This window comes from Ranitomeya imitator, chromosome 1, assembly GCF_032444005.1.
Source record: "Ranitomeya imitator isolate aRanImi1 chromosome 1, aRanImi1.pri, whole genome shotgun sequence".
Classification (NCBI taxonomy): Eukaryota; Metazoa; Chordata; class Amphibia; order Anura; family Dendrobatidae; genus Ranitomeya; species Ranitomeya imitator.
Window position 1 is genome coordinate 817,373,933 of NC_091282.1, and position 11,615 is coordinate 817,385,547.

General features: G+C 43.0%; 1 non-coding gene across 1 annotated transcript; it reads right to left on the minus strand.

Annotated features, from left to right (window-relative positions):
• Positions 1 to 2,649: 2,649 nt before the first annotated feature.
• On the minus strand, positions 2,650 to 2,756 carry LOC138660467 (U6 spliceosomal RNA). The gene has a single exon (XR_011317863.1). It is a non-coding gene; the product is annotated as a U6 spliceosomal RNA (small nuclear RNA).
• Between the last annotated feature and the right edge of the window lie 8,859 nt (positions 2,757 to 11,615).

Below are 11,615 nucleotides of genomic sequence, written 5' to 3' on the forward strand. Positions count from 1 at the left end.
ATGGAAACATAATGATATCACTGTGGGGGGGGACATATAATATGGGAACATAATGACATCACTCTGGGGGACATATAATATGGAAACATAATGATATCACTGTGGGGGCATATAATATGGGAACATAATGATATCACTGAGGAGGACATATAATATGGAAACATAATGATATCACTGTGGGGGACATATAATATGGAAACATAATGATATCACTGTGGGGGACATATAATATGGAAACATAATGATATCACTGTGGGGGGGACATATAATATGGGAACATAATGACATCACTGTGGGGGATATAAAATATGGAGACATAATGATATCACTGTGGGGGGACATATAATATGGGAACATAATGATATTACTGTGGGGGACATATAATATGGAAACATAATGACATCACTGTGGGGGATATAAAATATGGAAACATAATGATATCACTGTGGGGGACATATAATATGGAAACATAATGACATCACTGTGGGGGATATAAAATATGGAAACATAATGATATCACTGTGGGGGACATATAATATGGAAACATAATGACATCACTGTGGGGGATATAAAATATGGAGACATAATGATATCACTGTGGGGGGGACATATAATATGGGAACATAATGACATCACTCTGGGGGACATATAATATGGAAACATAATGATATCACTGTGGGGGACATATAATATGGAAACATAATGATATCACTGTGGGGGGGACATATAATATGGGAACATAATGACATCACTGTGGGGGATATAAAATATGGAGACATAATGATATCACTGTGGGGGGGACATATAATATGGGAACATAATGACATCACTCTGGGGGACATATAATATGGAAACATAATGATATCACTGTGGGGGACATATAATATTGAAACATGATGATATCACTGTGGGGGACATATAATATGGAAACATAATGATATCACTGTGGGGGGAAATATAATATGGAAACATAATGATATCACTGTGGGAGACATATAATATGGAAACATAATGATATCACTGTGGGGGGACATATAATATGGAAACATAATGATATCACTGTGGGAGACATATAATATGGAAACATAATGATATCACTGTGGGGGGGACATATAATATGGGAACATAATGACATCACTCTGGGGGACATATAATATGGAAACATAATGATATCACTGTGGGGGACATATAATATGGGAACATAATGATATCACTGAGGAGGACATATAATATGGAAACATAATGATATCACTGTGGGGGACATATAATATGGAAACATAATGATATCACTGTGGGGGATATAAAATATGGAAACATAATGATATGACTGTGGGGGAAATAAAATATGGAAACATAATGATATCACTGTGGGGGACATATAATATGGAAACATAATGATATCACTGTGGGGGGACATATAATATGGAAACATAATGATATCACTGTGGGAGACATATAATATGGAAACATAATGATATCACTGTTGGGGGACATATAATATGGAAACATAATGATATCACTGTGGGAGACATATAATATGGAAACATAATGATATCACTGTGGGGGGGACATATAATATGGGAACATAATGACATCACTCTGGGGGACATATAATATGGAAACATAATGATATCACTGTGGGGGACATATAATATGGGAACATAATGATATCACTGAGGAGGACATATAATATGGAAACATAATGATATCACTGTGGGGGACATATAATATGGAAAAATAATGATATCACTGTGGGGGATATAAAATATGGAAACATAATGATATGACTGTGGGGGAAATAAAATATGGAAACATAATGATATCACTGTGGGGGACATATAATATGGAAACATAATGATATCACTGTGGGGGGACATATAATATGGAAACATAATGATATCACTGTGGGAGACATATAATATGGAAACATAATGATATCACTGTGGGGGGACATATAATATGGAAACATAATGATATCACTGTGGGAGACATATAATATGGAAACATAATGATATCACTGTGGGGGGGACATATAATATGGGAACATAATTACATCACTCTGGGGGACATATAATATGGAAACATAATGATATCACTGTGGGGGACATATAATATGGGAACATAATGATATGACTGAGGAGGGACCTATAATATGGAAACATAATGATATCACTGTGGGGGGGACATATAATATGGAAACATAATGATATCACTGTGGGGGACATATAATATGGAAACATAATGATATCACTGTGGGGGATATAAAATATGGAAACATAATGATATGACTGTGGGGGAAATAAAATATGGAAACATAATGATATCACTGTGGGGGACATATAATATGGAAACATAATGATATCACTGTGGGGGGACATATAATATGGAAACATAATGATATCACTGTGGGGGGAGACATATAATATGGAAACATAATGATATCACTGTGGGGGATATAAAATATGGAAACATAATGATATGACTGTGGGGGACATATAATATGGAAACATAATGATATCACTGTGGGGGGACATATAATATGGAAACATAATGATATCACTGTGGGGGGACATATAATATGGAAACATAATGATATCACTGTGGGGGGAGACATATAATATGGAAACAATGATATCACTGTGGGGGATATAAAATACGGAACGCTTCACGAATTTGCGTGTCATCCTTGCGCGGGGGCCATGCTAATCTTCTCTGTATCGTTCCAATTTTAGTATATGTGCTGCCGAAGCGAGCACGACGTCAGTGGTGACTCATGTTGTATATATAGTCCACTATGTCTCTGAACTTTAGATTATGGCGACTTTCATGTATCACTCCCGCCTTCTCCCTATTGCACCCTCCGGCCTAGAATTACACTGTCCCCACATACAGTCACTTGCATCTAATTGTTTATGAGTTTAGGAGAACACTTAGTCACGCAATGCATCATGGTTAAGCTGTATTTCTGGATATCAGCATAGCACCGCCCACTATCCCATACTGCCTCCGCACATTCACTCAGAACGGAGTTGATTTCTTTAGGTAATGATGTCACCGGAAGGGGCGGGGCATCCTTCAGTCCAGTGAAGACCCGAGAGCTGGAGGTTGCGTTTTGCTGAGGCTGCTGGAGAGTAGAAGCGGGAAATGAGGGGCTGCTGCACCATGGGCCCTTCTACAGAGGAATGAGGGCGCTGGACTCGTGTGAGTTCTCCGAGGATGCAATGTGGAAAGGGTTAATGTTACTTGCGTTGGGCTGTAAGGGGAAGATGATGAGGGGGATGATGTGGAACTGTGGGGAGAAGGGGTCACCAGGAGGAGGGGCTGTGTGGGGGAGAAGGGGTCACCAGGAGGAGGGGCTGTGTGGGGGAGAAGGGGTCACCAGGAGGAGGGGCTGTGTGGGGGAGAAGGGGTCACCAGGAGGAGGGGCTGTGTGGGGGAGAAGGGGTCACCAGGAGGAGGGGCTGTGTGGGGGAGAAGGGGTCACCAGGAGGAGGGGCTGTGTGGGGGAAGGGGTCACCAGGAGGAGGGGCTGTGTGGGGGAGAAGGGGTCACCAGGAGGAGGGGCTGTGTGGGGGAGAAGGGGTCACCAGGAGGAGGGGCTGTGTGGGGGAGAAGGGGTCACCAGGAGGAGGGGCTGTGTGGGGGAAGGGGTCACCAGGAGGAGGGGCTGTGTGGGGGAGAAGGGGTCACCAGGAGGAGGGGCTGTGTGGGGGAGAAGGGGTCACCAGGAGGAGGGGCTGTGTGGGGGAGGGGGAGATCAGACATATTGGTTTGCTGCCAGGTGCACGGGGTGATGTAGCTCCCTTGTACATACAATAGACCCAAGCTCTAGGAGCACAGAGCAGGGAATCCCTGGGGCCAAATGTGAGGAAAATCCAGCTTATAGGAAATCACAAAACTTACTGAAAACGTGCTAAACTGCAGAGACAGCAATGCCACGCGATTCACACAGATGAGGCCATGTGCGTCTGAAACCCGTTTCTATGCCGTCTCTGCAGTTCAGCACGTTTTTATATACTTTCCAATAAATTTAGCAATTTCCAAGAAGCTGGATTTTCGTTCCATTTGTAAATGTCGTGTGTCTGTGTCGGCAGGTGGGTGATGTCTCTGGTGGGGCTGTGGTGGGGAGGAGGGCGCTGTCACTCCTGTGCGCTTTGTTTTTGTTACTTATCTCTAACGTGGTTTCGTTCTACATATTGTTTTATTAAGTTTATTGTTAAAGACGTATAAATATATTTATATTTTTCTCCTTTTTGTTTGACTTATTTATCACTGCAACCTGAGTCCGGGGTTCAAACCCCACCAAGGACAACATCTGCAAGGAGTTTGTATGTTCTCTCCGTGATTGCGTGGGTTTCCTCCTGTTTCCTCCCACATTCCAAAGACATACTGATAGGGAATTTAGATTGTGAGCCCCAACGGGGACAGTGATGATAATGTGTGCAAAATGTAAAGCGCTGCAGGATATGTTAGCGGTATATTAAAATAAAGATTATTATTTATCATTATTTGTGTTTTTAATAAAACTGAGAACTATGGGTTGAATTTTTATTTCTAAAGCTTGTGGCATGTTCACACATTGCAATTTATTGGGAAACGGTCTGTAGCACAGTCATCACCAATTGACCAGCACTAGATTGTTCAGATCTCACTGACAATTTATTTCCTGTCCTCAGCAGCATTTAGCATATTTTTCTGACTAGAAGATGCACTTTTTACCCCCATATTTGTTAGGAAAATTGGGGTGTGTTTTATAGTCTGAATATAGCTTATGGGGGGGGGGCACAGTTGTGGAGCGGGGTCACAGGAGGCAGAGTCCCTGCTGCAGGAAGCCAGTAGCAGAAGTGGGGCGAGGCTGAAGGTCCTCTGAGATCTCAGTCTGCGCACGCGGCCTGGTTCCTGAAGCCTGACCACTTCTTCCAGCCCAGGACCCGCAGCCTTGCAGCACTGGGACACCCTCTCCTCCCACCCAGGACCTGCAGCACTGTCCCATCGCCACTGGTTTCATGCAGCACAGACTCCGCCTCCTGTGACCCCAATCCACCGCTCCCCATGTTACCTACCATAAATACAGACAGTAAGATCCTCATTTTATCCCAAAAAATGTTTTGTGTTTTTCTCACCAAAATTTGGGGTGCCTCTTATGGTTCAAAAATACAATACATTTTTTTTAAAAAGGAACCAAAAAAGACATGATAATTGCTTATGTAACCAATTTATTTGGTCCCAGTAGTTTTTCTCGGTGTACGTCGGCCTTCTGTGGCCACTTACCATTCACTGTGATCCATACAGCCTGGACCGTTTTAAAAGTCATATAGGACAACATTTTTTAACCTGTTTCTGCCCTCCGACGTACTATTCCATCCATGTGACCTGATACTTAATCCTCATGGACGTATTAGTACGTCACATACGATCAGCCGTGCTCGCAGGGGGAGTGCGGCTGGGTGTCAGCTGATTCTCAGAGCTGACACCCCACCCTTATTGCCAGGAGCGCTCACAGACCACTCCCAGCACTTTAATTCCCGGTACACTGTGATCAAACAAGATAGCAGCGTCCTGGTGGCATAAAGAAGCATCCCTGAGACCCTCCGAACAACGCGACGTGATCCAGTTTTGTTCCAATAGATACATTTCTTTATGTAAATAAAACAAAAACAATAAAAGTACACATTTTGTATCACCACGTCCATAACGGCCTGACCTATAAAATTGTCCCACTAATTAACCCCTTCAGTGAATACTGTAAAGAGGCAAAAGTTGTTGTGCAATTTGTTCTGAGTGCGCCGATACCCCATATGTGGGGGTAAACGACTGTTTGGGCACATGACAGCTCGGAAGAGAAGGACGCCATTTTGGAATGCAGACTTTCATGGAATGATCTGCGGGCATCATGTTGCGTTTGCAGAGCCCCTGATGTACCTAAACAGTAGAAACCCCCCACAAGTGACCCCATATTGGAAACTAGACCATCCAAGTCACTTAACTAGATGTGTTGTGAGAACTTTCAACCCACAAGTGTTTCACTACAGTTTATAACACAGAGCCGAGAAAATAAAAAATATTTTCTTTTTCCACAGAAAAGATTTTTTAGTCCCCAGTTTTGTATTTTCCCAAGGGTAACAGGAGAAATTGGACCACAAAAGTTGTTGTGCAATTTGTCCTGAGTATGCAGATACCCCATATGTGGGAGAAAACTACTGTTTGGGTGCACGTCAGGGCTCAGAAGGGAAGTAGTGGCGTTTTGGAATGCAGACTTAGATTGATTGGTCTACGGGTGTCATGTTGCCTTTGCAGAGCCACTGATGTGCCTAAACAGTAGAAACCCCCCACAAGTGACCCCATTTTGGAAACTTGACTCTCCCCCCCCCTACCCCCAAAGGAACTTATCTGGATGCGAGAACTTTGAAACCCCAAATGTTTCACTAGGTTATAATGCAGAGTGGTAAAAATAAAAATGATTTTTTGTCCCCACAGGTTTTTTTCCCCAAGGTTAACAGGAGAAATTGGACTCCAAAAGTTGTTGTCCAATTTGTCCTGAGTACGCTGATACCCCATATGTTTGGGGGGAACCACCGTTTGGGCGCATGGCAGAGCTCGGAAGGGAAGGAGCGCTGTTTTGGAATGCAGACTTTGATGGAATGGGCTGCGGGCGTCAATTTGCATTTGCAGAGCCCCTGATGTACCTAAACAGTAGAAACTCCCACAAGTGACCCCATATTGGAAACTAGACCCCCAAGGAACTTATCTAGATGTGTTGTGAGAACTTTGATCCCCCAAGTGTTTCCCTAAAGTTTATAATGCAGAGCCGTGAAAATAAAAAATATATTTTTTTCCATGAAAATACGGGAACCACTATTTGGGCGCACAGCAGAGCTCGAAATGGAAGGAGTACGATTTTACTTTTTCAACGCAGAATTGGCTGGAATAGAGATCGGACGCCATGTCACGTTTGGAGAGCCCCTGATGTGCCTAAACAATGGAAACCCCCCAATTCTAACTCCAACCCTAACCCCAACGTACCCCTAAGCCTAACCCCAACCATAACTTAACCACACCCCTAATCCCAACCATAACCCTGACCACTCCCCTAATCCCAACACAACCCTAACCCTAATACCAGCCCTAATCCCAACCATAAACCTAATCCAAACCCCAACCCTGACTTTAGCCCAAGCCCTAACCCTAACTTTAGCCCCAACCCTAACTTTAGCCCCAACCCTAACCCTAATGGGAGAATGGAAATAAATACATATTTTTAATTTTATTATTTTTCCCTAACTAAGGGGGTGATAAAGGGGGTTTGATTTACTATTTATAGCGGGTTTTTGTTTCGCAGCTGTTACACGCTAAGAGAGAAAATAGTTTTTTGCATCACCACATTTTGAGAGCTATAATTTATCCATATTTTGGCCCACAGAGTCATGTGAGGACTTGTTTTTTGCGGGACGAGTTGACGTTTTTATTGGTAACATTTTTGGGCACGTGACATTTTTTGATCGCTTTTTATTCCGATTTTTTGGGAGGCAGAATGAACAAAAACCAGCTATTCATTAATTTCTTTTGGGGGAGGCGTTTATACCGTTCCGCGTTTGGTAAAATGGATAAAGCAGTTTTATTCTTCGGGTCAGTACAATTACAGCGATACCTCATTTATATCATTTTTTTATGTTTTGGCGCTTTTACACAAAAACTGTTTTATATAAAGAATTATTGTTTTTGCATCGCTTTATTCTGAGAGCTATAACTTTTTTATGACTTTTTTCTGCTGATGACGCTGTTTTTTTTTTTGAGGGACAAGATGACGTTTTCAGCGGTACCATGTTTATATCCGTCTTTTTGATCACATTTTATTGCACTTTTTGTTCGGCAGGATGATGATAAAGTTGTTTTTTGCCTCGTTTTTTTAGTTAATTTTTTGGCGGTGTTCACTGAAGGGGTTAACTAGTGAGAGCAGGTCATTACGGACGCGACAATACCAAATATGTGTACTTTTATTGTTTGTTTTTTTATTTACATAAATGGATTTATTGGAAAATATTAATTTTTTGTTTTTTTCTTTGGGTATTTTTTTTTATACATTCTATTGTTTTTTTTTTACTTTATAGCATTGTCCCAGGGTGGGACATCACTATGGTACATCAGATCGCTGATCTGACACTTTGCATAGCACTGTGTCAGATTAGCGATCTTACAGGCAGTGCAGGAGGCTTTCCGGTGCCTGCCCTCAGCAGGCGTCGGGAAGCCACCTCAGCGAAGGACCCGGAAGGAGCCCCGTGGCTATTTTGGATCTGCTAACTCCTTCCAGAACACCGGAACAATGCGATCGCATAGCATTGCTCCGGTGGGAGAGCGCAGAGAGCCCCCGTCCCTGCGCGATGCCCCTCTATGTAACTGTCACTACTGACAGCGGCATCAGAGGGGTTAAATGCCCATGATCGGCGCTAGCGCCAGTCATGGGCATTGCTGCAGGGTGTCAACAGTCACATACAGCTGACACCCACACGCGATCGCCGCGGTGCTCACTATGAGACCGTGCGATCGTGGCGCCATACTAGTACTGCGGTTTGCGGGAACTCAGTTCCCGCAGAGCAGTACTAGTATGGCGCATGTCGGGAAGGGGTTAAGGACTACTTCGGACACAGGGAGTATACTCTTGGTTTATTATTTTTCTTTTTTTCTAGAAGCCGAGGGCCTCGCTTGGATTACCAGTACAATAAAAATATGGTTAAAACTGTGTGGTGTTTTATTTCATTAAAAATATATTCTGCATGTGTGTGTGTCTTATTAACCTTTTAACAAGTATAGGATTAGTAATGGTAGGTGATAAAGATGACATTAACCCCTCATTACCCCATATCCCACCGTTACTCGGGAGTGGGAAGAGAGGCTAAGCGCCGGAATTGGCACATCTTACAGATGCACCATTTCTGGGGCAGCTGCGAACTGGTATTTGTAGGGGGGGGGCAATATCCATGGCTCCTCTCTAGGCTGTGAATATCAGCCCGCAGCTGTCTGCGTAGCCCTTCTGGCTGTAAACCTGTAAATTATAGGGGGACCCCACGTCATTTTTTTTTAGGGGGGTCCCCCTATTTTAATAGCCAGTAAAGGCTAAATATACAGCACTGATATGCATAGTTTGGGAAGGTCCATGGGTATTAACCCCTTCCCAGGCTACAAACATTGGTCCTCCAGTCGCTTAAACATTGCTTTTAAGGCCGGAGTCACACTTGCGAGAAACTCACATGAGTCTCTCGCCTTAATAGCCGTCACTGTCGCCAAGTTTCTTGCAAGTGCGACCCCGGCCTAACGCAGATTTCGTGAGTGAGTGTGTGTGTATTTAAGGCCGGGATCACACATGCGAGAAACTTGGACGAGTTTGCATCTTGATACCCGGCACTGCCGCCGGCACTCAGGAGCAGAGCACAGAAATACATGCAACAGCATACTCCACTCCCGAGGGCTGTCGTCAGTGCCGGGTATTAAGATGCGAGACTCGTCCGAGTTTCTCGCATGTGTGATCCCAGCCTAACTCTTTATGTACCATTTTATAATATTTATTACTAAACATCCGGCTTGGTGTTATTTATCTATTATCTATCGTATCTATCTATTATCTATCATCTATCTATCGTATCTAGTTATCATATCTATTATCTATCGATATATCTAGCTATCGATAGATATACAGTATCTATCTATAGATATATTTATAGATAGATAATAGATACGATATAGATACGATAGATCTATCTTATCTATCAGTCTGTGTGTGCAAACATTATTCTTCAATGGAGTATGTAAATGAAGAGGTTGGACAAGAAATTACATCACAATTCTTTTTTTTTTTTTGTTATATCTTTATTTAGCTTACAAAAACACACACAAAACCGCATGTAAAAACGCATCAAAAACGCAGGTGACCAGCCAGTGACCTCAAGTGCAGATTTTACCTGCGTCAAATCCTGATGCAATCCTGACCGTGGAAACATACCCTTAATAATTTTGAAGAGTCTTTTTAGCCAAGAAAAACATAATTTGCAGTAACTCAAATCTATGTACATAGCATACACCAGACCTGGGCATAGCGCAGCACGCAGGAGATCCAGCCCTCTGGCTGTTCCTGTCTGGCATGTGGACTGGGGCAGCCAAAGGGCGTGAAAATTGCGGCCCACGGGCTGCACCATGTGATCGCTTTCTCAGCGACCAAGCTTGCCAACCATCCAGAAATTTCAGGACAGGCTATGAAAACATGGCAATTTTTTGCCCTGTTTGTAAAAAAAAAATTGAAGGTGGCCATGATTTTTTTTTTTTTTAATCTGAAGAAACTTGTTCAGATAATTTTGACTAATTCTCATAATTTTATAGTGAATGCAGCTATTGTCTTCATATCATAATTATGTATTGTAGATATGCACCATTTACAGCCGTAATGATTTTTCAATGTGTCAATAAAAATTGTTTTGCCTGTCTGATTTTTTAATTGGCTTTCCAGAAAAAAAATAAAAAGTCAAGTTGGCAACCCTACCGACTGGAGGAGGCAACCCTGCCTGCGTGAATCTATTGGAGGAGAATGCAGCCGGTGGCTCATCTCACTACTCGGCACAAGCAACTGAAAGAAGACGCGATGATGTCATAATAACATAGGCCGAAAAAAGAGATTTGTCCATCCAGTTCAGCCTATATTCCATCAGAATAAATCCCCAGATCCAAAAGACATCCAGGCCTCTCTTGAACCCCTCCAGTGAGTTCCCCATCACCACCTCCTCAGGCAAGGAATTCCAGATTCTCACTGCCCTAACAGTACAGAATCCTCTTCTGTGTTGGTAGACAATCCTTCTCTCCTCCAGACGCAGAGAATGCCCCCTTGTGCCCGTCACCTTCCTTGGTATAAATAGATCCTCGGAGAGATATTTGTATTGTCCGCTTATACATGGTTATTAGATCGTCCCTCAGTCGTCTTTTTTTCTAGAATAAATAATCCTAATTTTGCTAATCTCTCTGGGTATTATAGTTCCCCATCCCCTTTATTAATTTTATTGCCCTCCTTTGAACTCACTCTAGTTCCATCATATCCACCCTGGGCATCGGTGCTCAAAACTGTACACAGCACTCCATGTGCAGTCTAATACCTCATGATGTGTACCAAGACCTCTTTTAATGCACCCCATGATCCTGTTTGCCTTGGCAGCCGCTGCCTGGCGCTGACTGATCCAGGTAAGTTTCAATTTGGCCGGTGTCACATTTGTGAGTGCAATACGAGAAACTCACGCGAGTCTCGCATCAATACCCGGCACTCGGGACCGGAGCGTGTGGCTGCGAGTTTCTCACATTGCACTCGCAAGTATGACATCGGCCTAACTATGATCCCCAAGTCCTCTATGTCACTGCAATGCATCTGCTGTGCGGAACGTGCATGCGCATAGCAAAGACAGGTGCAGAGAGAGCAGCAGGAGAATGGGAACAAGGTTTTTTTTTGTGTGTGGGGTCTTATCAGTACATAGGGGGCTGTGAGTGTATATAAGTGGTTATATGTGTGAAGACTCATACTATATAGAGGGCTGTGGTGACCATAATACTTTCTGGGGTGTTGTGGGGGATTATACTGTGTATAG